Genomic DNA, 6,000 nt, shown 5'->3' on the forward strand with positions numbered 1-6,000 from the left:
AATAGCAGGAAGATTTCCACCACCATCCCTTTTTCAAAAATCTTGAGGCCCCCTCCCGGCCCTCGAGAACTTATTCTCCAAGAACAAAGGCCCGCCCTTAGCCTGGCCTCCTGCTCAGCCTTGACACTGTCTCCCACAGCAGGTTCCAGGCACAGTGCTCCCGCCGTGGTTATGCAGCTCCTCCACTCTGTGCCATCCTCCCCCCAACCCCACCCCGGAAGGCCCGGTGCACCCCTCTGTCTGTAGCCTGCCCTGGCCTGGGCCACCCCACTTTGGACCCTGAACTACCACCGGTGCTCCGTTTCTGTCGCTGGCGTCACATGCCCCCTTCCACCTGGTGCAGTGAATGTCAAGACTGCATTCACAACGTCAGCTCTTCCTAAGGACAGGAGCCGCATCTCGTTTTATCACTCATCTCCCCAAGCAGAAGATTTAGTGTCCTGAGCTTATGATCTAAGTTACATCTACCGTGACCTGCCAGGGACGATGCAACAACCCCACGAAACAGGTCCTCTTATTATCCCCGCTGTAGAGATAAGGAAGTTGAGGCTTAGAGAGTCTCAGAACTTGCCCATGGGCATCACTGGTTGATGCCTGCGAAGCGGGGCTGCAGCCCCAGGTGAGTCTGACTCTGGAGCTTCCTGCAAATGATAACAGCCGATGGGTGCCAGGCCCCGTGCTAGACATCATTATGTTACCCATTGTTATCCTCAAAAGACCCCATAGGGTGGGGATTATGATCCTCATCCTACACTGGAGATAGCAAAGGCATACCTGCCATGATGAGAGCATCCAGGAACTGGCAGTGGAAGGGAAGTTCCTCCACCTGATAAAGACATCTGCGAAAGCCCCCAGTGAACATATGGGATGATGAAAGCCTGAATGCTTTCCACCTGTGAAGAAGAAGACAGACATGTCCGCTGTCTCCAGGACTGGACAACGCTATCCTGGAGGGTGCAGTCAGGGCAGATCAGCAAGACGTAGAAACCCAAGACATTCCTATGAGGAAGGAAGGAGAAAAACACTCCCTCTGTGCAGATGACAAGATGCTTTATGTAGAAAACCCTAAGGGATACACACACATACTGCTAAGAGCTAGTCAATGAGTTCAGCAAGGTCCCAGGACACAAAATCAATACACAAAAATCAGCTGTATTTCTGGACACTAACAATGAACACTCTAAAAATGAAATGAAGGAAACAAGTCCCTGTAGGATAGTGTCAATGAGAATAAAATACGTAGGAATAAAGTTCATCAGAAAAGAGCAAGACTCTGACACTGAAAACTGTAAAACATTGTTGAGGAATATTATTCAGCCATAAAAAGTAGTGAAGTACTGACAGAGGCTGCAATGTAGGTGAACGTCAAAAATATGATGCTATGTGAAGGGAACCAGACACAAAAGACCACATATTGTATGAGCCCATATAAATGGATTATCCAGAACAGGCAAATCCTTAGAGACAGAAAGTAGATTGGTGTTGGCAGGGGGAGAAGAACAGGAGTGTACTTAATGGATATGGGGTATTCTTTTGGTGTAATGACACTGTTTGGGGACTTAATATAGATGGTGGTTACATGACATTATGACTGTACTAAATGCCACTGAATTTACATGTTAAGATGGTTCATCTCATGTAAATTTCACCTGAATTTTTTTTAATGTTGAAAAAAATGTAGAGAAGACCTAAGTAAATGGAAAGACATCCTGTGTTTATGGATTAGAAGACAATATTGCCAAGATGGTAACACTCCCTAAAGTGACCTATGGATTCAGTGCAGTCCCTTTCAGAATCACAACTATGTTTTTGCAGAAATAACAAGTTGATTCTGAAATTCATATGGAAATGCAAGGGGCCCAGAACAGCCAAAACGATCTTGAAAAAGAAATACAAAGTGAGAGGGCTCACACTTCTCAATTCAAAAACTTACTGCAAGGCTACAGTCGTCAAGAAGCGTGGTACCAGCATTAAAACAGACATGGAGGGACTTCATGGTGGTCTGGTAGTTAAGACTTTGTCTTCCAATGCAGGGGGTGGGTGTGGGTTCAATCCCTGGTCAGGGAGCTAAAATCCCACATGCTTCAAGGCCAATAAACCAAAACATAAAACAGAAACAGTATTGTTACAAATTCAATAAAGACTTTTTAAAAATGGTCCATGTCAAAAAAAAATCTTTAAAAAGATAAATTTATAAAAACAGACATGTAGATCAATGGAATTTTATTCTACTGAGAGTCCAGAAATAAATGTATAAATCCACTGTCAAATGGTTTTTGATAGGGATGCCAAGACTTTTGTGGGGAAAGAATAATCTTTTCAGCAGATGGTGTTAGGACTTAGTGACGGAAAAAGATAGATGTAAATCTTCATCACTATGGATAGGGCAACAGTTTCTTAAACTGATATCAAAAGTACAAGCAACCAAAGGAAAAATAGAGTACACTTTATTAAAAATAAAAATTGTGTGAATCAAGGATGCTATCAAGAAAGTGATAAGACAACCCACAGAATGGGGACAACAATATTCGCAAGTCATATATAAGGCAATGGACTGGTATTCAGAACATATAAAAAAAACTCTTACAACTCGATAATAAAAAGACAATAAACAATTTGAATGGACCTTTATAGACAATTTTAAAATAGACAAAGGACTTGAATGGTATATGAATGGCCAAGAATTCCAAGAAAAGATGCTCAACATCACTAGTTAGTCATTAGGGAGATCCATGGGCTTCCCAGATGGTTCAGTGGTTAAGAATCTGCCTGCCAACGTGGGAGACTCAGGAGACTCAGGTTCAATCCCTGGGTCAGGAAAATCATCTGGAGTAGAAAATGGCAACCCACTCCAGTATTCTTGCCTGGAGAATTCTGTGGACAGAGGAGCCTGGCAGGCTACAGTCCATGGGGTTGCAAAGAGCTGGACACCATTGAGCGACTGAGCACAGGGAGATGCATGTTAAAAATCACTGTGAGTGGTCCTTTCACATCTACCAAGATGGTGATAATAAAAACAAAATAAACGGAAAATAAGAAGTGTTCTTGAGATGTGGTGACACTAGAATCCTTGCACAAGGCTGGTAGGAATGTAAAAAGGTGTGGCCTTTGTGGATGAGCTTGGCAGTTCCTCCACAAGTTAGAGTTCCTATGGGGTTCAGCAGTTCTATTCCTTGGCATGTGCCCCAAAGAAATGGAAACTGACTCAAGCAGACAGTTGTGTGCAAATATCCATAGCAGCATTACTCATAATGGCCAAATGTGAAAATAGCCCAAATGCCCTTGAACTGATGAATATATAAACCAAATGTGGCATATCCATACAATGGAATATTATTCAGCCATAAAAAGGGATAAAGTACTGACACATAAAGTAGTTACAACTTGGATGGATCTTGAAAAGATTATGCTGTGTAAAACAAGCCAGACTAAAAAGGCCACGTATTGTATGATTCCATTTATGTAAAGTGTCCAGAATAAGCAAATCCATAAACAAAAAGCAAGTTAGTGGTTGCCAGGAGCTGAAGAAAAGGGAGAATGAGAAGTGACTGCAATGGGATACAAAGTTTCTTGGGGAGTGATAAAAATGTTCTGGAAGGAGGTGGTGGTGATGGTTACACAACTCTGTGAATATACATATATGCACATACACACCCACCACACACACAACTAAATTGCATACTTTAGAGAACTGAAGTAGCTTATTGAAGGTTATATCTGGTCCTAAGTAGAGAAGAGACCAGAAACTAAAACCCAAGAATATCTGCTTTTATACCAAAGCTGTTGGAGGAAGAATTGTTCCAGGGCCCTCAAATAAGTAAATTAATAAAGTTGGGCTCTCACAGAGCCTCAGAATTGTCATTTAGAATATTTCGTCTCGTGATAAAGTACTACAGTTTTGGATAGCCCATAGAAAGGCTGAGAGAAGCAATATTGGATACACTGAGAAATCAGTTATACTCTGCAAGGAATAATGCTCTGCTTTGCTTGTGCCATTCAGCTGGGAGTCTGAAGAGCTGTGAACAGGGGACTCTAGCCTAATTTCAAGGTTCAGAGAGAAGAAACTACAAATTTCACAACCCACTACTATGGTAAACAGCCTTGGGACAGCCAAAGAATTTGACCTTTTTACCAATATGTGTAAAACCCTTCAAACCTATTCTTCATCATTTTTTCTCTGGCAGCTATTTCTTTCAAAATCTGAAGTGTATTTAATTTACTGATTTCTAAAATAATACACACACATCCCTCTGAAAAGAGACTCAGAGGATTTCCTGACAGGTGAGAAGCTACTCCCTACCCTCCTTCCTTCTCTGGTCCCTTCTGCAGGGGCCAGACCCGCCTCTTCCTCCTGTTTCCTCCTCTCCTTCCTCTTCCCTTCCCCTCACAAGGTTTGTCTGCAAAGCAACCTTTTTTTCACAGCGAATCCCATCTAGGTATACACACCTCAGGTGGCCTGGACTAACACAGGTTGCTTCCGTTCTTGTTTCTCTATTCGTTTTCTTTTTCAGTTAATTTTATTAAAAAAATTTTTTGAGGGTCTTTTTTTTTAAATGTGGACCAATATTAAATTTGTTACAATGTTGCTTCTGTTTTATGTTTTGGGTTTTTTGGCCACAAGGCCTGTGGGATCTTAGCTCGCCAACCAGGGATAGAACCCATGGCCCCTGCGTTGGAAGGCAAAGTCTTTTTTTTTTTTTTTAATTCATTATTGGCTGCGCTGAGTCTTTGTTGCTGCGTGTGGGCTTTCTCTAGTTGTGGGGAGCAGGGGCTACTCTTTGTTGCAGAGCACGTGCTCTAGGCGCAAGGACTTAGTTGCTCCATGGTATATGGGATCTTCCCAGATCAGGGATCAAACCACGTCCCCTGCATTGGCAGGCAGATTCTTAATCACTGGACCACCAGGGAAGTCCCTCCCTGTTTATTTCGGATAATCTCATTGATGCTGTTATGAACATGTCAGTGTATATATCCTGTCCCAGCTATGATCATCTCCTTAGGAGGTTCCATGAGGATAGGATACCAAGGGAGGGTTCCCGGTGAGGGGGAGAATCCTTTTATAAGATGGATACCTGTTTCCAGAAGTGGCTGAGGAGGCCTTTCACAGCCTCACCACCAGGCCAAGCTGATTGGATGGGCAGGAAAGAGAGCCTTCTGTTTATTTGCCTTTCTTGGTTACTTAGTGGGGTTCCCCCAAGTTTCACATTTACTGGACATTTGTTTTCTTGTTTTCACATTTACGCATTTCTTTCTCCTGTTCTCTCTGCTTCTCTCCTCCTCTCTTCATTTTCTTATTATCTGATTGCCTTTTCTATTTCCTTTTGATTTTTCTCTCACATCTTGAATCTCCAGAATAAGAAATTGACATTGCTTAAAAGTTTTTCTTGCAGCTTTATATTCTTGACTCTTCTTTTATAAGCTGAGTAAGTTTTAAGCCTTTATGTTTAAGCTCAGTCCAAAAAATTCCCTCTGAAAACACTGAGTCCTATGACCATATTAGTGTTTTCTTCTTTGTGACCCTTGATGGCGTGTTTGTTTTCCTCTGTAAATCAGCGGCACTTGATTTTTAAATGTTTTTACTTTGGAGTGTAACAACAGAATCAGACAATATGTCTCCATTTTTGTCTGGCTTCTTTCATTCAGCGTCATGTTTTCAAGGTTAATCCATGTGGAAACCTGATTCGTAAGACAGACCCTGGAAATCATTTGGTGGAGGAGATATTAAATTTGTCACCTGAATGTTAAGATCTGATCTTCTTTTGGCCTCTTTATAGGTTTTGACAGGTTATCACCAAAAGAAATTCTAATTATTTGAGAGTTCTTGTTAATTGAGTTCCAGATAACTTAGGATTTATCATTCTTATCACCGTGGTAATTTCTGTCCTAGATCGGTGCTATCAGGAAAGACAAAGATGAATTGGATTTTTTTTTCCTCTTGCGTAGTGTTGCGGTAGGTGGTCTTGATTTAGTGACAAATTTCTACCCCTAATCTCCTCCCTC

The sequence above is a fragment of the Cervus elaphus genome, chromosome 5 (genome assembly GCF_910594005.1).
Source record: "Cervus elaphus chromosome 5, mCerEla1.1, whole genome shotgun sequence".
Lineage (NCBI taxonomy): Eukaryota > Metazoa > Chordata > Mammalia > Artiodactyla > Cervidae > Cervus > Cervus elaphus.